The sequence below is a fragment of the Phlebotomus papatasi genome, chromosome 2 (assembly GCF_024763615.1).
Source record: "Phlebotomus papatasi isolate M1 chromosome 2, Ppap_2.1, whole genome shotgun sequence".
Lineage (NCBI taxonomy): Eukaryota > Metazoa > Arthropoda > Insecta > Diptera > Psychodidae > Phlebotomus > Phlebotomus papatasi.
In genome coordinates, this window is record NC_077223.1 from 85,401,153 (window position 1) to 85,428,763 (window position 27,611).

Here is a 27,611-nt window from a genome sequence, read left to right on the forward strand (position 1 = left end):
GGACTGACGGATTAATACAATCTTCACAACTAGAGGTAAATTTGATAAGTTGATACGATATTTGCACGGTATCGTAAAATCGATGCAAGCTTCACAACAAACGACAGATCGACACGATCTCCTTCGCAATGATCAATAGACCGACACGAAGTCGACTTTGCAACCATCGACAGATGGACACCATTTTCGTAAAGACTAGTGGATTGAGAAGATCTTCGCAATGATGGACGAATTGATTGATGATGATTGAACAACACGATCTTTCTGATATAAAGATCGATAGATCATGGGTCGCAGGCCCATGACATCCAAATTAGCAGCCCACGCTTGTCGATCCTCCGCCACTTCAGGAAGATATTCGGGTTCGATCCCAAGGCGCTCCCACGCAAGATCCTGAATTTTATTCAGCCACCTTGTCTTAGGTCTGCCCTGAGGTCGAGGTCTCCTCACAATGGCTTGCATAGCTTTTCTGGGGAATCTTCGATAGATCGATACGAGATCTTTTTTGCAACCATTGTCAGATCAACACCATTTTTGGAGCGATTGACTAATTGATAAGATTTCCGTAATAATGGATGAATTGGGTAGGTTGATGTGATCTTTGCAAGATTTATGAAACTATAAATCGACACGATATTTTTTACAATAATAGATAGATCGACATGAGATCATTTTCGCAGCCAACGATTAATAGATGAATCAATAGATTTTCAAATGATTGATCTTCGCATATCAAATTAAATTTAGTTCAGTCCAATTTGAAGTCGAAATTGCAAATCTTTTGAGAAAGAAAGGGACACGAATTTTAATTTTATGAAATTTTATTGATCTAAAAGCTTTGCCGATATTTTATTAATCCTCTATACTACATTTAAGTTTTTGCTTATAAGGGAAATGTACCAGCAATCGTCAGTGTTCCTCGGATCGGAAGGTTATTCCGCGTACCGGAACCCCAAAAATAAAATGTATTTTTGTAAATTATTCGCTGCATTTTAGCAATGACTTTTAGGTAAATGCATTATGTTGGTTTGTATTCAATCTATAGAGCCAATTTTCTCGTTGAGTTTCTAAAAAAATTGTCATTATTTACCTAATTTATTGAATCAATGTATCAAAGTCTTAGCTAGATATCCGCCATTCATCACTCTCTTAAAATTTTACACAAGAATTTGTCTAACATAGGGTAAAGGCTCATAATTTTGTCCAGTTTCTTATTTTGGACAATTTGAGAATAAAATTGGACACTAAAAATAAATTGATTAAAATTATGGATTTTTAGTCCAATATTTGATGAATAATGAATTCCATCTAAATATTTGTTCCTTTTGCAAGACTTTAACACAAAAAGTTATCGATATTCAAAGTTGGAATATCGATGCTTATAAGCAGACTGGACAAAATTATGAGCCCTTACCCTATATATTATTAATTTCCGTAAATAACAAAAACCGTAAATGCACGGAAATACTTAAATGGGTAACTAATGTATCAATTGGCATACGAAAAACTACCAAATAGTGTTGTGGGGCTCATATTTTCAACTAAATATGAAGCATGTCTCTTAATATTCCGATCCATGCTACACTTCCCTTACCACAAAAATTGTAATAATGAATTAATAAATCTACTGGGTCAATTTTGAATAATCCGAATAATTGGATGTAATTGGAGTAGATGGAAAATTATTGCGCAAAATCATCTAAATTCGAAATAAACATTAACAGTGTAAATTGTTTGTTGAATTAAATATACTTGATATGTGACTAATGCAACAACTACATCTTACTATTTAATTCTGTTATTGGAACCTATTTGTGCTGACCATTTCCGGCTTTTCAATACTAATCACAAAGAGTTTAATAAAATTTAATTTTACTGAAATCACTGTAAATACAAAATATACACATTGCTTCATTTATGACTAATTATTAACCTTAGAAAATTTTAATTTGAAATTATATCACAGTCAGTGTCATAAGTCCATTAGGATAACTTAATAATTTCTAAGGGGAAAAATATTCTATTGAGGAATTGTTTCAAATGAATTTTAATCTAAAAAGTTGCTAAGGTAATGATATAGTATGACTTACGTAAGTAAAGTTACTTTAGCGTTGAAAGTATAATTTCAATGACGTAAAATTTACATTTTTCGAAATACGTTTCGGATTTTATTAGATAATGTTATTAGGATTTATGTTATGACCCATCATAATTTGGAAATAGAATCATTTTTATATTCAAAATTCTGAGAGCTTTAATGTTATTTTTTCATGATCTAAAAAATCCCTCATCATATGAAATATATTTCGTAATGAGGAGAATATCTTGCTAAACAGAGATTAAATCTTCCCAAGAAACTATCTTCTTTATCATAGAAGTTTCAAACTTTATCCATAAAACTTTATTAGTAATATTTAAATAACAGTATTTTAAGGGATTATCTCCAAAAGTTGTTACTGAATAGTTTAAATAAATTTTTACTGAGCAGCCCCTGAGTCCTCCACTGAGATTAATTTGTAAAAAGATGAGGATAAGAAAGAGCTTCTTTCAACTGAATTGACTGAAATTTAACTTTTTATGCATGAGAAAAAGACAAGATAAAGTAATTGAAACAGTTGGAAACACTTTATTCAACTTGTGGATTAATAAAAAAGGACTAGCTGAAGGATGCCAATGTCTATCAAGGACTGCGCGTGAAGTCCACAACACTTATATTTTACGACACCTGAGACCAACTAAAGAGATTATATTGTATGTTCTGGATACTTAATTTTCCTGCCAATTAATCCACCTCTCTTCATTCTATAAATTCCCTTACAAGGTGCGGAAACTCTTTTGCTCACTCTGCTCACGATTTCTGTAGTAAAGTTTTTTTTTATTATTGTTACCTCTTCAACGTGATAGCGATGGTATAAAAAGATAATTAAATACCTGAGAATATTGTAATGTGAGTGTTTTATTTATTCCCATGTAATACAATTTTCCATGTAATATCGTGCGAACTTCATTATTTCGACATAACCCAACGGATTGTGGATACAAATCCTTTTAGCTCAACACAATGGAATTTTTATTAACGATGTGGCATTATTAAATTTTTCACTTTTCAGGACTCATTGATGTAGAACAACAGTAACAAAAAATGTAAAATGAATAAAATGTGTGAAAAAAATGAGGAAAGTTTCATGTTAAATTATTCCCAGAACTGAGAGAGGACAAGGGTGGAAAAGTCATGTTGGGACTTTTATACATTTTTCGTATTGTTGTAGAGTTTTAAATAAAATAATAGAAATAGTAGGAAACTTTTACATTATATACATTACTGGATTTTTTTAAATTTCATTTTTAAGTTCTTAAAAAAATAATGGACTCTAAGGATAGTTAGTCTTTTGAAATAGTAAACCGGATTATTTAAAGTGTTCCTAAACATTGATAGATTTTTTTTTTAAAATTACAGTGCCCGCTCTCTAATCCGGATCGGCGTAATCCGGACGAGTTCTCGACGGTTACATATAAAATAATTTTGAGGTTATGTATGCAAGTCTGTTCACGAATAATAATGAATTATCTTGTGAAGTTTTTGTTTAATAAATAAAAGGGACAGATAATCCTAACCGGCTTATGTAGGTGAGATTCTTAACGTGAGCTAACTCGGAGTGCATGCAAATTCGATTTGGAGCTGAAGTTGGGAGACGCCATTCAGTTATCTTGAATCAAATTCGTGAAATTATACAAATTTTGTATTTAAACTAAAATATCAAGGATTTGGATGAACTGATAGAAAAGTGATATATGGATGAAATGTAGACCAGAATGTTCTCTATAATTTTCCCATAGAACATGATCTCATCGATTACTCAGAAGTCAAGATAAGCGAGGTTTTATGTTTCTTAACTCGTTTTTTCATCCAGAGTTCCCCAAGTAGTCATTTGTTGAACTTCAACTATATCAAAGAATTGTTGTATTTTGTGGGACTTTCCATTTAAAACCCTATTTTAAGTGTCTTGGTGGAGTAGAGGCAGTCAAATTGGCATCTGAGTGATTTCAAAGCGTTTTTATGGGAAAAATCATTTTTTTCACACTTAAAGGGCAAAATCGGAGTGATAGCGTAGTCTGAGCGGAAAATGATGTATGGACGAAATGTAGAGACAAATGTGTTCTACAATTGTGTCGAAGTAATCATCAAAATCGGTTTAGCGACAGTCGAGATAATTGAGGTTATGTGATATTGAAATTGGTTTTTCGACTGTGGCGCCCCTGGTGTTGGTCCCACGAAGTTCAAATATTCTAGAAAGTTGTAGCATTTGGTGAGATCTTTCGTTTAAGCCCTCACTCATCAAAATCGGTCACATAGAACCGGAGATATGATTTTTTGAATTTTGTGAACTTTGACCCCTCATATCTCCGGTTCTGTTTTAACCACAGCGCGCATACGCACCATTTTGGAAACGTCCTAGACTGGACTACAACATACTAAAATTTCATTAACTTGCACAATGCCGTTTTTGAGAAAAGTGACTTTGAATTTCGATGAATTTTGACGCTAACACAGCGCCACCTGTGGTGAATTTTTGAACTTCCATCTTAAAGTGCTCATCGAGACGAAACCAAAAAGGTAAAATTTAGGTCGCTATGTTAATTAGAACCGGAGATAGAGGCCGGTCAATGTTCGAACTTTGACCCCTTATAGCTCGGGTCAGGGGTTATGGATCGACTTAAGGTTTTTTTTGTTTGATAGGTATAATCAACGGCTACAACATACTAAATTTTCAGCCCGATGCACAATGGAATTTTTGAGTTATTTAACTTTTAAGATTTAAAAATTTTCTTTTTAAAAAAAGCGCCCCTAGCGGTGGTTTTATGAACTTGCGATGTTAGAAGGGGAAGTGGCATTTCACGAGAGCTTTCCAAAAAGCCCTCACTTTTTAAATTCTGACAATTAGAACCGGAGTTATGGCCATTTTAAGAAATTTTTTTTGGACCCTTATAGCTCGGGTCAGGGGGATCGGGGGACCTTAAGTTTGGTATTGATGGAAAGCTCTAAGGCCCAGCTATAACATACTAAAATTTGAGTCCGCTGAATGCCATAGGGACGGAGCTATTGAGAAAACAAAAAAAGGGGGGTCTTCAAAATGGCGGAAGGAGGGGTGGGGGGTGGGGGGTCTATGCACCAAGTTGCAATTTTCACCCGATATATAACCTTTGCCGAAAACCGCAAGTCGATATCTTTTTTAGTTTAGGAGCTATTAAGCTCCAAAGAGCGGCCGGCCGGGAACGTAACTTAGCCACATATATATTCGGAATCAGGAAGTGGCGAAACACATTTTGGCCAAATTTGAGGTCGATCGGACGACATGAAATTTTGTTAGGATTATAGTAGGTGAGATTTTGTTAAGAATCTCACCTAATAATAGCATAGAATTTTCTAATTTTGCCTTTTTAATCTTTTTTTTTTAACTTTTATACTAATTCTACAAAAAAATCTTGTATTATGTTTTCGAGACGTTGAACAAATCCAAAAAAATCTATCCGGATAACGAAGCGAACATCTGCCATATTGTCTCCCAATCATCCGAATTACAATGACTGCGTCCATCGGTCTTTTAGTCTTCGTGCCCAACATACAAATTCAAAGCAAAACGTAGTAAAATTTATAGTACTTCAGTTCTGTATTGATTGAGTATCCTAGCTCTGCTGGATGCTCCACCTCACGAGATAGAGTTTTAAGTTTTCCGAGTTTTCCTTAAATTATCCTTTAGAATGGCTTTACCGGATTTATTACAGATTAAATTCATTCATAAATTCTCAGAAAACCATTCTGAAATTGAAAATTGATTAAATACTTTTAAATATATTGATCTTACTATTCGAACTTCATACAGGGAGCTGAATATTTAAAATCCTCATCGATTTTGAGTTATGTATTTCGACTCCTTGTCCCCTAAGGGGTCATATTTTGGTAGAATTTTGGATCTCTAAAAATTTTGTCAAAATGACAATAAAGGTTTGTTCAAAGGATACTCTTCCAAACAAATTATGGTAAAGGTCTGTTAAATCGACGACCAATTGGTTTTAATTAAAAGTTTGTTAAAAGGCTGTTTATCCATAAAGAAAATTTTTTGTGAAATTGGGAAATAACATCCTTTCGACAAAATTTTAACAAGAACCACTTGTCCACCTTACAAAACTTTTTTTCACAGTACGGGTCAAACGGTTAAAAATAGAGTCTTCAGACTTTCAGAGGATTCCCCATAAATTAACTATGGGACCATTAACATGAATTTTATTTTTCGCCTACTCCTTTTTCCCCTCCAAAGGTTTTTTCAAGGTCAAAGGTCAAAACGGCTCTAAAAACAATATTTCGCAATCGACTAGGGTTACGCATGGACTGGTTAGAGAGATCTTGCAATTTTTCTTTTAAATCCTGAAATAAATATTAATATTATTTAAATATAAATCGGTTCATATTACCTTTTCATATTAGTCCTAAGCTATTTTGGGCAATCTTTTAAGTGATTTATGAATCGGTTCAAATTGGTTAAGAACCGGTAAACGGTAAATGATGCGAAAGTACTTTTGAGGTATAGGATCTAAAGTCACGAGTTCGAGCATATTACACAGCATGAAACGCTTTGCCACCCCTTTATATTCATATTTAATTCATAATAAAAGTGCAATAATTTTAAAGGATATAAATTGAAAAAAAAAACCCGATAGAACGAATTAATTAAAATTATTGATTTTACATGGACGAAATTTAAGCAAATCCGGAGATTAAAGAAATTGCTTGAGTAGTTTTCGAAATAAACAAAAAAACGTAGTTTAGAGAAAGTTACAGGATGTAAAGATAATTCTGACTTCTAGATAATTTTGACTTATAGAGGGGAGGTCACCGAAACTTTCAAGTCGTTGTCTTGTACCGTTTGAACTGTAGACCTGTGACATACTTATGGACAATTAGTAAGAAACATTTGAGGAAGATACAGTAGACTCTCGCTCAATCGGCTCTTTTTCAATCGGGTGAAAAATTTTGTTGACAATTTTCACGTTTAATTATGAGGCTAATTCGCTCAAATTCGGTGTAGTTCTTCCTATTTTATCGTAATTCTTTATAATTGAGTGCTTTTTGTGGAATTTACAAAGGCTTTGACGCCCAAATTTATCGATAAACCAGATGACATTTCGTCCCAAATGCCCATTGGAGAGAGAGTCTACTGTAAATCGTTTATGAATATTTCACTGGTTGATTACCGATTTAAACCGATGCAATCGGAGTGGAAATTTCAAGGCTTTTCCAGAGTTATCCAAGTTTGATCAAATCGGTTGAGAATTAAGCCCTGAATTCGAGGAAAGGGCGAAGTGAAGGAAGAAGGAAAAAGAAACTTCTGGAGATAATGTTTTTATTTTAACTGCTTGAACTCCACGAGGAGAGGAGTTTCCCCAATCCAATTTTTTTTTCCAACTTCTCACTATCCTGACTTCCAAACGGTAAGAGATATTGACTTCCGCTCTTCGGTAACCCCTCGCAAGTCAACATTCTCTAGCGAATAAACTTACCCATATTCCCCCCATCTCTTCATTTTTTTCAAAAACGTAATTTTCAACTTATCTCAAAATTGACCAACTCCAGACCAGTGACAATTTGAAAAGACGGATTGTGTATTGTGCTTCTTTGAGTTGGAGCAGTAAAATACAGAAATTAAAAAAGTTCAAGTGAAAAAAGAATTGCCAAAATTGTGATGAATTGTTTCATTTATATTTGGAGCAAGTATATTTTGTAATGATCCAGGTGGAAGAACCATCAATCAAAGAACATTACCTGGGAAAAGAAGGATTACTAACATAATACGTTGGATGTGTTTCACTCAAAAACTAATTCATTGTTCTGTCTGTAATTGATGAATGGGTTGGATTAAGGATTTCTATGTTGAAAGGTGCTTTCTGTTTGTTTTGAGTGAAAATATGTACAATAATTACCGGACTATGTTAAAATAAGCTGAATTCTGTGATTCAGTTCAAAGAAAATTCACCATGAACGAGGTCATGAGGAAGATTGCCAGACGTATCACCTGATTTCAGAGTAATCAAATATCCACTTAATATTTAATATGCGTGGCAATTAATTTTGAAGAGATAGGAGGATCATTGAAGAATTTTTATGGGCTTCCCATTGCGGATATCCGCAATGAAGTTCCTGGGCAGAAATTGTTTACACAGTCTGCGAGCATCATTTGGCTCACACGACACTGAGAGCAGATTTTTTTTGTTGTTGTTCTGGATGACCATGACCACAAGAAAATCACCGTATTGCAAAACTAGTAGCAATTTTACTTCTATTTTTGGACACTGTTTTATTATGCGACGTGCGCCGCAATAAAAGTGCACGGACACCCAAAGCGATGCTAATGTGCGTGCATTGCGTAATGGAATTTATTGCGGAAATCAAACGGTGTTTTCCTCCAAGATCCTTGACTGTGAACATTCATGTGCACACCAATTATGTTGCCTGACAAATAGCTTCAGCGTTTAGTATCAAATGACAACCTCTTATTTGAATTAAATCATTATAATTAATTAACACATTTACCGATGATGAGAAGATAATTGTTGCATGCTAGGGGAATTAAATAGTAAAATGTTTATGGAGATTACACGAGATTAAGCTTTGCATTGAGGAATAGACATTATTGATTTCTCGGTTGTATTTTAGTCTTTAAGAATAAGTGTATTATATATCTTTTATAGTATGGTAGATTGCGTTTTGGAAATGACAAATATATATTGTACAGGAAATTTAAACGCTTAAGAACGGTCTAATATAGGCTAATAATTTTATGTAAATATTATTTTCACGTGTATTTAAATAAGTACGTAAAGTTAAAGACTAAGCAACTAACGCTTGCAATGATGACCTGAATAACTTAATTTTCAGTTACACGAAATCACTTAATGTAATAGCCGATGAAAGGTTCATCAATTGATTAAATATTAGTACATTATTGTTCCAACTTTAAAATGAAAGCATTAATACTTTATATCTAGATTTATTGACTCCTCAAAATTTTCACCTTCCATGCCCAAGTCACGCCCAAGTTTTTTCCACCTTCCTTCCGTCCGCACAACCATGACATGAAAGACAAACGGTTATGGATACCAACTCGGCGTCTTCAGGAAATTTCCGAAAATTAACCTTTTTGCTGCATTAATACGTATTTATGCTGCATTATTACATCTTACTCCTCAAAAATTTTAAAAAATCGGAAACACCTGGAATGATTTTTTTTTTCGGATAAATTTTAGAAGTTGTCTAACATCTGGACATTACACCTGTGCATTATCATATTCTCGAATTACTCTAAAGAGCGTATTTCCCAACCAATTAAGGCAAGTTTATACACGCTGGAACGGTCTTGGAATATCCGACAAGCCTGAATTGTTTTCAATCGATAATGTACCGGTAATGAACTGGTCATAAACCGATAACTGATTTTTATACAAACTTTAATTATATTAGATGTGTTATCGGAGAGGGAAAATCCGTCCGGATGCGGCAACACTGTTTGTAGAGTTTTCAACCCAAGATCAAAAACTACCTCTTCTTCAGAGCTTTTGACACCCTCCGTGTCTTCCTCAGTGATCGAGTGTTGTCAGATATCTGTGGGTTTCGTTGGGTAGGGGACGTTATGCATTGGCGGGAAGGTTCCCGGATGTTCACAAAAGATCTCAACGGATGCACCAGATACTCTTCGGTCATTCGGGGACAACTCCCCGTCCCCGATAACACATCTATCATCTACATGGGAATTTTTCTACAGTATTTAATTATATTACTCCTAAGCTTTAGACCTAAAAACAAGCTATATTAAACATGAAAAGAAAAACAGTACTTGTAATGCTCATATTCTTACTTCCATATTCCTTTTATATCAAAGCATAGGCGGGTATGAAAGAATTTAGATTGCGCTCAGCAGGTACATTGAAAGTTGGCTGCCACCCAGTGGGACGTGGGTATCATGGACTCACTTGTTCGTAAGCATCCTTCCTGATCCTAAAAGAATTTTAAACCTATACTTCACACGAGAGCTGGATAGATAGAGCATAGGGCAAGGGGTAACTCATATTGAAAAACCCTCGTCAATTATCCGAGAAACGCTTCGCGAAACCCGAGAAACCAGAAACCCTTGTCAGAAAAAATGGTAATGAGTACCCCTTGGCATAGGGGGAGTCTTACTGATGACCCACAAGTAGAAGGGTCCTCAGGTGCCGGGTACTATACTCTCTAGAACTTGGACTCGGTCAGCCTCTTGGACAGAATACCACAGTATTTCAGGCTAAGGGTCACGGTAATCCTGGTCAGAGTACCGAGTCTGATTGAGGTTTGCATTTCTTACTTAATAATGGATATATTCTCTAATAGCACAGTTGCTTTACTATTCATCTCAGGATATCCCTTCCGCTCTCCGTTCGTGTTTGAATACCGAAAAATGATTGAAATGGTTTCGCTAAACTGTGTGAGATCACTTTTCATTCGAGCGCATCGCCTCGCAATGGCAGGGGCGAAGACCGAATTTATCAGTCCTGAAACTGCGTTAGATTATCCCCCCAAATCAAAAAACTATTATCAAGGAGGATTTACTCATACAACATTAAACGGGTTGGGGTGCTACGGATAACTGTCGCGTGTCCTAGCCAGGGGAAACAGGTCTACCACTTACAGTTCACTTTGGATGCCGATCTTAGGGACTGATTGTGCATTCAGCGCGATCTTGGAGACTGATCGGCACGATCAGCTGATCTGCCACTCACAGTCCACTCGCTAGCCATGCTTATTCACTCCCTGGTCTTATCTGTCCATGCAACAAGTGAACGGGAAATGACGGAGTACCTAGTGGGCAGTAAACGCTGCAAAGAGCGGCAGTTTACTAACCTTTTTACCGGACATTGTCTAGGTAGTAGACATTATAGGGGTTGTAACAACAGTGAGGAAACGGTTCTACATTACTTAAGTGACTGACTCTTTTGGGAAGAACAAAATTTAAGTCGGCCTGTATAATGGAATCTATCGAGAAGATTTTCTGGCTCAGTACATACAGTCCTTGAATTAACGGGTTTCAATGGGAAGCGGATGAATAAGGGACCAAACTGAGGCCTAGGTGCGGACGGTGAGCTGGCAAGGTCAAGAAGCATGACATGAGTAGAGAGGGAGAGACTGCTAACATATTTTATTTTTTAAATTGCAATATAGTTTAGGTGCACAATTCATTTTATGTTATCAAAATAAGTTAGATATTGTCGGATTAATAAGATAAGATTTTTATTATCCCAGCAATGTTCTGTTTTGTGGTTGTGTCTGCCGGCGTCTTACCATTACCGGCCTCACCAGGTAAACAGGAGAAACCCTGGGTCACAGGCCGTATATGCCAATTGATACAATCGAGTGCAGATCAATCTATGTGATCTATGTGCAAGGTTACCAATATTTTTGTAATAGTTTCAGCTTTAAAATAGCTCAAAGGGTATTTTAACTTCACAATTATTTTTTTCCCCAAAATATTATACGTAAACAAGCTTTTTCTCCTTTATTAAAATTTTCAATAGGTCTAACGGAAATCCTGTTCTTCAAATTTTTTCTGCGCCGTTCAGATGAAAAATATTTATTTTCTCTCAGTGCGATACCAGATCCTTTTCTTAAAATGAGCTTTGATGGCAAAAGCATATCTAAATGCCCAGGAGACATTTACATACTGTCCCTGTATTTTCCCAATGGTATAGCCTTTCGATGGGGACACACAAGAGAAGAAAATCCAATAACATTTTTAAGGATTCTCATCGTCTTATTTCGCAATATGAAAATCTTCTACCAAAATAATTCCCTCAGAAATAATATTTTCAACACCAAGACTGGTTCAAGTGAAATGGTTAATGGGAAAAAATGTTACAATGGTTTGAGAAACACGAAAGAGTACTTAAAAAAAAATCAATAACAAATCTTCTGAAAATGGGATCTTTTTCTGTGGTTCTTCAGCAATAATTGAGAATTTCGGAGATTGAAATGGTCGGCATGAGGGAAATTAATTTAAACAGTGGGAGATCATGATCTGAAATTGTGGTATAAACAATTAAAATATGAGAGAGAAATTTTCAAATATTTACACTATAATTACAGTATATTGTGTGGCCACACAAATCAATATAAATATGCTAATTAATGTTAATTATCTTCTTGCTGATGAAATTTATTGCTTCAATAAGTGTTGGTAGTCATGATTTGAAACTTTTGCCACACTCCCACATGTAAAAAGTATTTATCGGGATAATTTTTGGCCTCCAAATTAGAGCCATATGAATGCTATTTATATACAAAGTTTCAGGGAAGTATTCTGTATAATCGTCACGTGGATTTTTTTAGAAAATTTTATATTAATATAGAAACGATAGATGAAATCTATGCAGAATATTTTGAATATGCAAAACATGAACTTACTGTTCGTTTAAGGGTTTTTTCGTTAAATTTGTTGTAATTCCGGTCAATGTCAGTGTAATTCCGGAAGTGACAAACATCTTTGCTAATTCACATTAATTCGGCTCAATTAATTTCCAGTTCTCCTTTTCTGATTTATCTAACTAAACGATTGATTTTAAGAAAATAACTTGAAAAGTATATGTCCCTTAAAGATCAACAACCTCAAAATAAGGGTTGGGATGGGATCTCCAGACGGATTAGGATTACATCTTGTTTAGATAGAGCAGTTAAGCAAAATTGTCCACATTAAAGTTGAACAGTGGTTTGTGTCCTATATAGGGGAACTGTGTCAAATTTCGGCCATATTCTAATTTCGGCCACTTTGAGTGTAATTTCGGCCATGCAAATAAATTAATTAAAATTATGTATGTAATTTTCGAATAGTCAATGAATTCATTTTGCTTTTAAATATTTATTCATTTTAGGATGTATTAACACAAATACCGTTAAATTTTAGGTATAATTTGAATTTAAATTGCGTTGTAAAAACTCAGTGTGGAAAGAGTCTTACAAAAAATATGACAGATTGATTGTGTTTCTAGCAGTCAACACAATATTGAACTCGTTCCGTTTGACGTTTTAAAATTTTCTATCCGTTGCGTCATAAAAGGTGGTCAGAAAACAGATGGCCGGAATTTCACTCAAAGTGGCCGGAATACTACCCAAAGCAATGTCTATATTTTTATTAATTTTTCAATATTTTAGGAAGTGATTTAAAGATAACAAAGTTGATAAACTAGTTTTCAAGGTTCCACACAACCCTCCCGAAAAGGAAGTAACAAAAAATATCAATATGAATTAAAAATATTACATTTCAAACTTAGGACTTCGGTGCTCATATGCAACTATGCCGAAATTTGGCAGACTTACCCCAAGTCTACTAGTTCGAAATGTTTTATATGCTAATAATATGACATTTGCTCATTAATCTATCTTTTCCTATAAGGATAGATGCTCATATTTCTTAAATGGAACAAAATAGGGTGCTAATAAGTCATTACACTAGTTTTTATAGTGTTAATAGATATTCATTCGACCCTAAGCTATGCCCTGTGGTTGTTTGGATAAGAAATAGGTTTAGCAATAAAGCACTCGCTATACGAAGCAAGTGTTTATGATTCGAATCACTTATGGGTTATTTCCAAGAATTTCTAAAGTATTGAGTCAATTAAATATATTTTTTAAAACGATATAAATAAAAAATCATTTTAGAGAATTATGGCACCTTTTGGACAGCTTGCAATATCGGAGACTTGTTATATTTCTCTAAGTTTTATAAGTTTTTCGTTTTTAAATGTATACAATGCCAGATAAATAAGGAACGTGAGTTTCCTAATAAGATTCTGTAGAAAAATTCTTAAAAGACTTCTAGAAGGACAAGGAACTTCGGGAAACTTGGTGTCCGATATTGCATACAAAACAATACCTGTAATTTTATTTAAATAAATATAACTAACCCTTTATAAATCATATCTGAAACCAAAATAAATCTCTGGAGCTATTTCTCGATTAATCCAAAAAATGTAGTTTTTCTTTGATAGGAGAGAAATGGCGGTTTCAAAGTAAAAAAAAAACTTTTCCAAGCAATGTTGTTTGTAGGAGAGTTCCCAATGACTTAAGGTCGATATCTCTTAACGTTTTACTGTGTTGGAAAATAATTAACTTAAAAAGAGTTTTTTTTTGTATTCTATGCTACCTCGAAAAGTTCTAGGTCAATTTTGTTCTGTTTCTGGTAATATTTTTTAAATAAACGTTTGACTTTTCCAATATATGTATGTGTATTAAAATCTGTCATGTAGTTTTTACTAGTAGGGGAGCTGCTTGTAATTTGGGACAGCTCGCAATTTTGTGTACTAGCCTCTTGAAACAGACGACAATGGGTATCCTATCGAGGCAAATTAACTGTCCAAAAATTCAAGCAAAGTGTCCGAAATTACAAGAAGGTGTTCAAAATTACAGTCAAATTCATGTCTACATTTTTATTCACCTTCAAACGTATTTAGACTAATTTTAGAAAGAGCAAATACGATAAACTCCTTTTCAAGGGTCCAAACAACAATTCTGAAAAAGAAGTAACAAAAATATTGAATTTGTATTGAATATATTGCACTTCAAACTTAGGACATTGGTGCTTATATGTACCCTGTCCCAAATTACAAGCACTTCTTCTAACTTCCAGGTCAGTTCATTCAAATCGGTTTAGAAACCGGATATCCAACAAAACAATCACAACCCCCATAAACTAAAATGGACGTATTTGGTATCTTTAACTCCTTTGCAATAAAATCATAAATTAATAAAAAATATCCATATTTCAAATCCAGCTTTAAAAATAACGAAGTGAATGAATATTTTGGATGGACAGAATGTACACATAAAACAATGTTAAAAATTCTTTACAAATGCACAATTTGTTTAGTATTGTGAGCGGAAGTTTGCAATATTTTCCTATTTATAAGTTTCTAAATACCACCTGTTGATATTTACTCCTGATTTTCAAAGTTTTTCTCTGTAATATAATCAGAAAAGAGAAAATGCGTGGGAAAATCCACTGAAAACTTGAATTTAAGCATTATTGTCCACAGGGTGGCTTCCTTCAACAACTTCAAATGTTTTTTACATCACATTGAAAATTTGACCGAAAATAAATCCCATACCAAAGTTCCTACCGAAAAGCCGGTAAAGGAAGTACTTGTGAAAAGAAAGAAAATCCATATTCTTTCAGATTACATTATTCATGACAATAAAAATAGAACAAATAATCTCATCTTTTCTGGTTACCAATATGTTTTTCCCTTCTTGCCAACGACCCAAGTACTAATACCTTTTTCTTTGAAAAAAAAAATCATCTTGAGTTCGTGCCATGTAAACATATTATTGCCAGTGATGCTTGCACTGCAGTGCATTGTGCAAGTTCTTGAGGAAATTATGCCTTTTGAAGAACTTTCTTGGTTTAATATTGATTCATGTGAAAAGTTCAAATGTTGTTAATGATTTTCGTATAAACAGAAACCTTTTGTACCTCATATTTCTCAACATTCCAATACAATGTTCTTAATTTGAAAATAACAACAATAGACTGAAGATGAAAGGATCTATAATCTCTTAGGGAATAGATCCCTCAGCACACATCTAGCTAGTGCAACCATGTATCTTGACCCAAAACAAGGCATCCAGAATAGTGCATTTACCAAGAGGAAATTCAACATTTGTTGCTCTTGATGTTTGACTCTGTTCAATCAATAATTTTCATCCTTAATGAAACGTTATGCACTGAAAATCACAAAATACATATATCCGAACCCGAACATTCATAACAGAAGATGATTATAGACTACAGCAAGATTATTTGCTGCTCCTAAACTCACAATGAATAATTCAAGTTTGATATATATTTGTAAAATAGATTTTCTTTGCGTCGGAAATCGAACTGAGAAATTTTTGCTTGACATTTTGCCAGAGTTCAACTATAAATAATTTTTGAACTAAATATGTCTAATTTTTTTTCCTGTTAGTCTCTCATCAAGTTCATTTAAAAAGTAATGAAAACGCTGGCAAAAATTGTGTATATTTTAGCAAATACAAGTAGAGAAAGCAGGAAATGTAAACAAGAAAAAATCTGTGAAATAGAAAATGGATTATTTATAATAAAATTGGCTAAACACTCCCTAGTGAATAAAAAATTAAGAGTTGATAATGAAATGAGTTTAATCATAAGCGAAACGTCGCGTAAAGGTTATTTAATTTCTAGGGATTTTGTTTTTAAATATAGGGGAAGATGGGCCACTTTCAGACGGAACATCTTGATGTGAGAGTGAATGTGGCAGATGTATCACTGTCTTATGCCCTAGACACACTTACGACTTAAGCCGAGAGACGACTTAGTGGAAAATTATGAAAATGTAGTTTAATTATTATTTCGAATAAAATTACGCTAAGTCGTCTTTCGGCTAATCCTCAGGTCTGTCGAGGCCGTTATAGTGGACCTCCAAAAGTGAGTGGACGAGGTACGGGCTTTATTGTGAGTGCCAAGCCCAGAGCATAAAGTCGTTGGCTTCAGGGCAGTGTATGACCGGATTTGCCGCATCAGATTGAAAGGCAAATTCCGCAACATCTCGGTGATTTCGGCATACGCTCGGACAACCCCCTGACAAGTTGCCTGAAATTTGAAGTCACTTTCTCATATTTCGATTTAAATTTATATGGGATTTTTTTTCACTCGGTACCGTTATGCTAAATATTTAAAAAGTGAGAAGTTTTTCCGTATTATAAGATACTTTTCCGTATGGAGGGATAAATATACTAAATTTTTGTTTAAATTTTTTTTTTCCTCGGAGCACTGTGAGCTGAGTCCGAGATCGATTTAGGAATTGGCTTCAAATAGCTCCATATAAAAAGGCCAACTTGCTAGGGGCTTGCTCCCGGACAAAAAAGTATGCCAACACCACAAAGGATGTGTTTTACTATAAACTCGGAAGTGTTACGACTCCACACCTAGATACGTTATGAAGATTGTGCTCGGAGATTTTATTGCCAAAGTAGGAAAAGAGGAGACTTTGCAAGCAGTAATAAAAAAAAGCATAGTCTATTACTATCACACGATTGCAACAACAACGGGCTGTGAGTGGTCAGTTTTGCGATGGAAAGAAATATAACCGTTAGCAGCACCATATTTCCACACAAAGATACCAATAATAACCAGCTAGTTCATGTCCTTGTCTCCAATCGGCATAGGTCATCTATACTGGACCTGAGAGTATGGATAGGTACGGATTGTTACACGAATCACTTTCTTATGATAGCGATTGTTAAGGAGAGAGAAACCCTCTTTTAATGGAGTCATCCAGTAGCAATTACAAAGTGGATTACGGAAGTTCTTAGTAATACCCAACGAGGAGACGGTAGATGCAGAATCGGAAGCTGAAATGGTGCATAAGTCGGTGCGGCAGAACAGTGCATTATTGATCCTACTATTATCCAGAGAAAGAAACCTTGATTTGACAGTGAGTGTATGGCCACACTAAGCTACTTCCGTATAGGACTATGATCCTCCAAGTCCTCACGTATTTGTCTCAGACGTGGGTCCTCAGCAAACAGAATTGCGAACTCTTAGCCGTGTTTGAGAGAAGGATACTACGACGGATTTTTGGCCTCATATGTTAGGAGGGACGATTTCGGAACCTATACAACCATGAGGTGTATGAGCGCTACCGATAGGTAACTGTCGTCAAGCAAATACGTAAATGTCCTGTCGAAGTTGACACTAATAAGGTTGAAACCGTACGCCAAGAAGGCGATCGGATAATACCAGGTAGGATTTAGATTTGGGAGATCCATAACAGTCCAGCTAATTAACCCATTCAGTCAATGTACTAGAAATACTTGAGATAGAATATTCATATTTTAGAATTAGTTTCTTACAGATAAATAGATGATTTTTTTGAAAAGAAAAAAAATTATCTATTATGGGAGCGCGGTGAGCCGATCTCAAACACACGTCTTCACTGGTAAAAATAAAAGGGTCAAATTGCTCAAACTGGTAAAAATGAAAGGATCACCGAGGATCCTTTGAAAGTGTCCCTGTTTTGACACTTATTAACTTCCGGAATAAACGAACAAAAACAGTGATAAAGTCATCTTTGGTGTTCGCTCAGATGAGAGAAATATGGTATCAATAATAAGTTCGAGATAAAACATAATCTAACGTAATAGATTTACATACAAAATTTCAAGAGACACTAGTGATCATTTCAAAGGTTCAAATATGATCCATCCTTTCGAAAAGGATCAATTTGATTTTTTTATTTATTACCAGTGATAACGGTCACCGAATTTAAATTCTTTATATAAATTCAATAAAATCTCAATTGATTTAGGTAAAGTAACTATCCAAGAAAACACATTGGCAATCAGAATTCACATCAGGAAAAAGGATGAAGGTCTATTTTAACAAATTCGACGGGATGTCGAATTTTCCGTCCGCCATTTTGAGCAAAAATTTTGCATGACTTTCCGCGAAGAGAAAAAAGAACAACAAGATGTATTTTCATCTCTGTTGGATTATTTTTCTCAAGTAATTGAATTACTAAAGTTACTAAAAATCCATTCCCGACAGCAATTCGGATAACAATTGCCCAGGAATAAATCATATAAAATCACTCAATTTGCGTATATGATGTGTAATACCATGGTAAGGAATGGGTTAATGTACGCCAAGTGCTAGAGAAATGCTGGGAGCATAGAATCACTCAGTTATTTGTTAACTTCAGACAGGATTACGATACAGTCAACAGAGACGATCTGTGGGTAGCTTTAGTGGAGCTCGATATTCGTGCAAAACTTACGAGGCTGGTGAGAATGACGATCTCCTAGTCGCAGTGTCAGATTATTATTAATCGTGTCGAGACCTAAAATCAAGTTTGTCTTGTCCAAAAATGGGCCCAAGGGAGCAAGGAAGGAACTTACACACGTATTTAGGGCTTTTTTGGAACTAAATCGGCGCTCCTGGACAGTCCCCGGGGACTGAATGATCCTTCCACCACGAGGCTTAAATTGAGTGTCGAAAAACACACGAATACCTCAACCACAAAGCAGTGTCAGGTGAAAGTGGTATGTTTTTTCTTAATCTCGCCCTAGAGCATGTTATTAACATCTCTGGATACAACCAACGATCATGCACCCTATATAAGTTGTCGAACTTATTTGCATATCTGTTGATGTGTGCGGAATAAAAGGGTTAAAATATAGTATTTTAAGGAAGCTTTATACACTGAGAAAAAAGGAGGGTGCGATTAACTTTTTCTTCAGGACTTTAACACTTTTTAGGTGTAAAAACATATCAACATTTTTTATGTTAATTTTACACCTTTTTAAGGGTAAAATTAACATGAAAAAGGGTAATTTTAACCCCTAACACACCTAAAAAGCATAATATTAACACCGGTTTCGGATCAATGCTGCAGGGTAAAATATACATTTCCGAAATGTTATTTTAACTTTTTCGGATTTCTCTCAGTGTACAATGAGCTTGATTTATTTAATTAAATAAGTGTATTGGAGGTAATGAATATGAATGTGTTGGGTGAGGTTATGTAAGATGAAGAGGGTTATCGGATTAGGTAATTCTCCCTACATTATTAAGTCTGCAGTTTAATTATAATACAAATCATGTCAAATACATAACTAAGCTCATGCTGATTTATCTTACTGAATGCTAGGTTAAGGAATTTAGATTAATGATAGGTATTTCCCAATAACAATGTTATGTTTTAGCGGTTAGAATTGTAATTTCAAATATTCAAAATGCTACACTGCCAAATGCTATTCAATAAATTACGTGTTTTATTGTATTGATTTTCAGAGAAAAATAGTTAGACCCATTAGACCACATTCTAGTTCTTTGAGTGTTTTTCACGGAATTCTAATTCCATGATTCTCGGTAGCGTGAATTCAAAATTATGGTAGAATATTAGATAATCCCTCCATTTCGGTCCAACTCGCATTTTCGCAAACAACCACAATTGGCTTCACACAGAGGATTGTTCCGAAATACTAACTCTCCTGCGGTTCTTCTGATTATCTCGGAACGCTAATGAAAAGTGTTTAGATCCACGTAGTAGCATTTATTGGATTTTGAGGTGCTGAAGAATGAACATGGCGGAAGAATGTGGTTAGCAAGTGCTGTTGAAAGATTTTTACTCAAAAAAAAATTATTTTCCCATTCATGTTTTCTTCTCTCTCCACGTTCCTGCAGCTAAAAGTGCCAAGGAAAATTGTCTGCTACACCACCAAAGGGGGCTTACAAAGGCAAACAGAAATTGGGTGTAGGAGAAAATTCTCATAAATCTCCCATCGAGGAGATGTTTAAGAGAAGTTTTCGTTCTTGGCGGGAAAAAATTATATTGAAAGAATTACAGCGTCTCACACAAATGGCTTTTATGTGTGCTTTTTTTCAGCAGGCAATATTTAGAATTGTTTGTAATAAATGCCGAAGAGGTGAAAAATTTCACAAATAAGCCTCGCAAAAGTTACAAAGAAAACATTTTTGTGGCATGTCAAGTACCTCGTTTTTCGGTGCTCAATCTCATTTCTATTCCCATGAAGAGCAAAGGAGTTTATCTTGAAATGGTTCGATAATGATTTTGAAAGAGAGTTTTATTTGTTCTTGTTTGGTGATTTGACTGAGTTTATATGCTATCGGTTAAGTGTTTCTAAACAGTGGAGAAGAATAACAAATTTCTCAGGTTATGGATTTTCTAGGTAAGTGTGTTAATATTACCCTTAGGTTATACACGAATTCACTGTTACATCGCGTTATTTCATTTTAGCATAAGTAAAATGGAAACCGTTTTTGATCTTCAATTTTGTCGACGGATTATTTGTAATATTTTTGAAAATGTAACCTTAAAAATAGGTTACGCCTTATTGCCTATAAATACTTTAGGGCACTTTAAGAACCTAATATTGCAAAAAAATCTCAGATAAAAAGTGATATTCGTGTGACGAGTAATAATTTGCATCTGCTTCTAGAAGTTCAAAATTTCCGTAAAATTTATTTAGAAAAGATACTCTATCAATACCCATCGACTAGCTCAAATAGTTTTCTCAAATATTTTCCACTCAATTGTTTACAAATAGCATTTTATTCGTACATAATTAACTTCCCCTGTTTCCCGCCTTTTTCCCACACTTTCCCGCCATTTTTGCAACTACAATCCCGCGATTATTAAACAAAGAAATATTTATGAATTTTCTGAAAATTTTAATGGTTCTCATTAAATACCTTCATTTTGCTAGTAATTAATTTTTAAATTATTTTAAAAGGTGTAAATTTTAGAAACATAATCCTTTTTCTGGGAAAAGGTAAGGTAAAGTGCCCTGTAGTTAGCCGGGTCCTCAACTCGGTCAGTGAGGTTATTTATTAAATTTGGTTAGATTAGCTATGGTCTAACGGGTCTAACATTATGAGGTCTATTATATTGTACAAACAGTAGGTGTCAAAAGTTTGTTGCCTCATATACCCAAATAGCAATTTGGAGTAAGATTACCGTTAGATGTATGTATTCTGAATTCCAAAATCCGGTCCTATGACGGTCGTCAGAGAGTCGAATGACGAAATGTGGGGAACAATATGACGGTAATTACGGAAGTCATTTGGCGTCATAATAACTCTAAGATTACTCGTTCACGACTAAAATATGACGTCGACTTCCAGTAACTTCCAGTGTCCCTATAAAAAATCTTCCCCTCACTGGGTATATCTGAGCGGAAATTTCACTTGTCAAATGGCAAATAGAACTATCAGTGCTGTGAATTCGTAAAGTAGTTGATATTTTCGCGTGTGTTCTCAAAAATATTATAGTGTGCATTGGGAGGAAAAACCCCTCCCAGTATAGATGTGTGTTGTGATTCAAAAAAGTACAGTGCTGACAGAGATTAAGTGAAAATTAAGCCATTTTTTATATGATAAACATACAACATTTTTTTTTGTAAAATGAAATTTTCTGGTTCAGGAGTTTGCTCCAGTGTCTAGTGTCCTGATGATTAAAATTTTGTGCAGAAAAGACACATTTAGTGAAAATTTTAAAAGAGTTTTTTGTGTTGTTGCAATCCAGTTGGAAAATTTTCGACATTTCGGATGGCTTATTCAGCAATAGTCGAACGACAAAAATCTTCGCAAATGTGAGTAGTGAATTAGGGAAAAATTAGAGAAATTTACATAGAACGTTGTAGAAAACGAAAGAAAATGTGAACAATTGCTGAAAAAATAGTGTCTACGGTGGTAGTGCTATAGAAAGTTGTAAAATGCGCTTAACGTCTTCATTCAAAGTGTGTATGTCGGTTTCGTACCTATGCGATAGAGAAGGAAAGCAAATGCACTGTTTTTGGCGCATCATTTTTTGTACAGAAAAAGACTGTCGTTTGGAGTCGCTTTTGTTACTGAATGGTAAAGTAAACTTTAGAACCGTAAAATAACGATAATGTTATTAATTCAATCTTGAGTAATGCTGTGACCAAAATACGACGCAAATACGACTAATTTTTAAGATTCCAATTAGGAGTAATCTTTTTGACCATTTCTTGTACACCAAAAACCAACCTGAATAAAATGTTGTAGTTTTATTTGTTTAACATGTTTTAAGTATATCTACAACAGATTGTGAACGGAAAAATAGACCTTTCTTGACTTTTTCTCTTTAATTCTTCACGACGTTTCGAAACGTCACCGAAACCTCGGTGTCAGTCCATTGGATGGTGAACTTCAGAGTGAAGAATTGTAAAAAAGTTCAAGTGCATTGCAGCAGCAAAATTTCCCACCTGTACGTGATTTTTCCTCCACATTCGAAACCTGATGAAGAGGACATCCATCCTCGAAACGTCGTGAAGAATTAAAGAGAAAAAGTCAAGAAAGGTCTATTTTTCCGTTCACAATCTGCTACAACCTATTAGACCGAAAATTCCTCCAATATATCTACAACCTTTTATTCAGATTGGTCTTGCTTACCAATGGAATATTGCGAGCCACCCAAACATTCCTACCATTTTCTTTTAATATGGGCTTGTTTTTGTAACAGTAGGAACCTGTGTTCCTTAAGCAATCAACTGACTGTGAATTTTTTGGAGCAGACAGCATTGGATCAAAATCAGAAATACTTACAATGCTGTTATCAATCCTCTGAGTCGATACCTTAGGTCTACCAGTAGCGTTTTTCAGATGTACTCGTGTCTCATTAGTATAATATTTGATTATTTCATGTATAACCTCTCGTGATTTTTCATTAAATTTGGCAATTAATGACGCAGATTCATTCCGACAGTACCTCTGGACGATTTCCCACCTTTTAACTCCTTATAACTTTGCATTTTAACCTAATTTATGAATGATCAAAAATCAGATTATTTCTAGTTATTTATCATCACTTTTATACATATGTATTTACCACTGACAACTTTGTAAGTATCCAAACCCACCATTGGCCTCTCAAATAACATAAACTCAAAATATAGCCGATTTATTTTAAGTTAGTTGCATGTTTTTGACCATTGTGAGTAACATTTCAAATGAGGCAACAAACTTTTGACGCATGAAAAATGAACAACTTTTAGAAAACAATTATTTTTTATGTGAAATAAAAGGAAGTTTTTTCTTCGAAATACCTAAACAAGATCTACGGATTACAGGCAACTAATTTGCAAACAGAAAAATTTTGAAAAATAATTTTTTCTATAATTTTTTGCACTTAATTTCCCGAACATACATGAGGCAACAAACTTTTGACACCTACTTTAATGCAAATAGAAATTAACTATAGAACGTCAAATGGTTAGATAATTCCACCGAGCGAGTTTAGGAGGAACCGGTCGATTTGAGGGCACTTTACCTTATACAAAACAAATGTGGATTATGGGTATGACCAGCTTTTTTTACCCTCTATGGAGGTCTTGAATTGGAAAATTCGCCATTTTAAATTTTTGAATGTTAAAGTTCAAACATTTTATTTTATTTTGTTCAACTAATTTGCCTAAATTTTGGAATGGTTTTGAAATTTCTGAAAACGTATGGCCTGGATCGGTCTTAATCGATAATGAACCGATTAAACTGATTCATTTTTCTCGGAAATTATTTTCTTTTATATCTTTAAGTTTGTTTCCGAGCTAAAGGTCAAATGATAAGAGATATTGACTTTTTGTTTTTGATGACCCCCCAAAAAGTGAAATTATCTCGGACAGTCTTTTTCCCTTTTTACCCTCTCCCCTCCCCCTCGCCCTTAACATTATGTTCTTTTGGTTCTTTTCAAAATTGATCCAAGATTAAAATAATTTTCGGATATGTTTTAGAGGTAGGTTAGGCGAACATTTCGCCCATGTATATGACCGGAAAATTATCCATTGAGAACCTCAACATTTCTCCAAAATTAAGTTGAACTATACAATTGAATTACGTTTTAAAATTGTGTTTTAGTTCAAAACCGTTTCATTACTGTTGTAGTGCTTTAAGCCATATTTCTGCAAGAGGTATTATCTCAAATTTGCGTGGAAGTTCTTTTGTATTATTGTAGATTTGTGTGAAAGTTTTACAATTACAATTTAATTGACGATAAAAATTATTACCGAAAAAATGTATGAATATTACCGGATGGCACTGGGTTAAAGGTATAGACTTGTCCGGGAAATCAAGGCAAGAATAAAGGGGAAAAAGGAAAGAGAAGAGGAAAAATATAGGTGAATTTGTAGGAGGGTCCTCGATGTTCTCTAGTCGCTATCTGGAACTGTTGGGTCTTAGTACTGGTAGTGGAGCGATTCGCCGACAGATGAATATATACTGTGATTGACAAAGATATAGAGCAAATGCGACACTTGAGGGTGGAAGGTGGAACTCCTGAAGGATCAAAAAAACAAGGTATTGGGTTTCCTTTTGTGAAGTTCGAGAAATAATAATGTTGTGGCATTGCAAAGCAGTTTTGTGACTTTTATTATGGTTCTTTGGTAAATAAAAAATAAATTAGATTTGCATGTATTATTCTCGACCTGAACCTTTTTTTCTCTCTCAAAAGTTTTTCCCTTAACTTTTTCTAAACTATTTAGTGTATATCGATTTATCTGTTGGTGAATTCCTAAAATATCTCCGATTGCGACAGTCTTTCTGGGTATCTCATCCGGCAAATGGGCCATTGGATGTTTATCTCGGGGAGAGAATATCACAGAATTGTTCATCCCAATCCACCCATGAACAAATATTTATGGAAAATGCGTCTCTTGGTGGTATTCACATGTCTTTTTTCTCATCCTCAATATCACTTTGGTCTCCATTTCTCACCTCAGAACACATCGAAATTGTAATACTCTGAGGATATTCCTTTTTATCAAAAATTTTCCCATGAATTTCTGAATAACAAAAATATGATTCGATTCAATTTCAGCCATAATTTTCCCGAATTTATCCTTGGAGGCAGATTCTGTCAGCCGAACCATGTGAAGCTGGTCGGAAATTCAGAAAATCGTGCAAGAGCGCGAAATAATCTCCATCAAATAAACATTTCGCGAAATATCGACGACCCTTAATACCATCTAACATTTTCATTTAAATTTAGTCAAGAATTGCAAATGTTCGTGCTCCAAAGCACCACAAAAGACGGAATTATGATGTTTCTGAAAATGACATACATTACTTGAAAACCTCATTTGTTTCATCTTCAAACAATCCACTGATATTGATTGAAGTATTAAGGATGTAGATTTACAAATTCACTCTTGTGCCTCCAACGTCCCTCTTTTCATTTCAACCCACACGTAATTGTGAAATGAATTATTTTCTATGGAATATACTTGAGCATGAGCTGATGAAAAACTCTTGGGAAATTTGTTCAACGGGATTGAAAGTTTAGTGAAACATGAGGTGAAAGTGCCTCTATTGAATTGCCTGGAGAAAGTTTTTCCCTCATAGTGTGGAGAAGAACTATTGAAAAAGTTTTAGAGGGTTGATAGAAAGGATGAAACGACATTGAAGCGAATATAATCCAAAACGATACAGCAGAGTCATTTAAGCAGTGAATCCTCATTTTTGTCAAACACTGAGACAAAGTTTTAAACAGTTTGACAAAGTAACTTTACCAAGTGGACGAAAAATAAAATTTTGATGATTTTAAAGTGCGCCACTGCCCTCTAAGTCATAGTTTTGTATTATACTTAAAGTCGGTATCCGATTCCTTCGGAAATATTAATTTTACTCTGCATAATTAATCCGAAATCGGTGTAAATAATATGCTTTTTAGGTCTATTAGGGGTTAAAGTTACCCATTTTCATGTTAATTTTACCCTTAAAAAGGTGTAAAATTAACATTAAAAAATGTTGTTATTTTTTTTACACCTAAAAAGTGTTAAAGTTACGGGGAAAAAAGTTAATCGCATCCTCTTTTTTTCTCAGTATTATATCCCTCTTACAAGTGATACTTGCAATTTTTTTTTCATCCAAAGCAATGATGTTTTCCCATCCTAAATGCATTTGAAGAAATATTAACTATATTTTAAACCTTCTATATGTGTCTGAGGACACAAGATTTATTCGTAATGTAACATTAATTTTATGAAAAATTGCGTGAATCATGAAATATTAATATTAGAGATTCTCTGTCCACAGAGCTGATGTTTGATTGACCAAGTGTGTCTCCTAAAAGATTAATAGTGCTATTCCAATGAAAAATAAATATATAATTTTGTTCTCAAGTGTTTCTGCATTCCCTGTTTGTTACATTATATCACTGAGAAAAAAAATGGGGTGCGATTAACTTCTTTTCCTCACAATTTTAACACTTTTTAGGTGTAAAAAAATATTAACATTTTTTAATGTTAATTTTACACTTTTTTAAGGGTAAAATTAATATGCAAAAGGGTAACTTTAACCCCTAATATACCTAAAAAGGGTAATATTTACACCGATTTTGGATCAATACTGCAGGGTAAAATAAACATTTCCGGAATGTTATTTTAACTTTTTCGGATTTCTCTCTATGATGAGTTCCCTGTCACAAATTTTTGTGGTTTTAGAACACAGTGAGGGCTGAGGAAAACAGTCGAGACTGGGACCAACATAAAGAAAATTCGATAATGCAGAAGCACATGAGAACAATCACGCGTATCAAAAACAAAGATGGGAAAGAGTTCCAGCTTCGCGGAACGCTCGAAATCACGAGATAGAGGTTCTCCCTGAATTACTTTTTCGCATGGTTCTTTAAGAAAGTGATATGAACATTAAGAAGTACCAGAAGGATCACAAGGTTTTCCGGATGGTAACATGGTGTTGAAAAAAATGCATCTGGGAGGAAGGCTTCAGGGATTTAGAGTGTATTAAAAACAATTTCTTGGCTCTTTCGAATAATGCCTCAAATTCAGAAAACGAAAAAATGTCCCAAACCTCCCCGAACTACCTAAGGAAATGATCGTTCTAGAATATTTTGGTATGAGTTACAAGCATACGGACAAACAAAAATGTAAATACGAGAATGATAAGTCATTTACGGATATTTAACCGATCCATTACTGATTCCAAGACCTTTCTAAATACTCCAAATTTAATCAATTTGATTGAAAT

At 34.5% G+C, this 27,611-nt stretch overlaps 1 protein-coding gene across 4 annotated transcripts in view; it reads right to left on the reverse strand.

Moving 5' to 3' along the window:
• Window positions 1-27,611, reverse strand: part of LOC129804832 (G-protein coupled receptor dmsr-1) — a 156,656-nt gene that overhangs the window by 76,968 nt on the left and 52,077 nt on the right. The gene's annotated exons all lie outside the window — the stretch shown is intronic.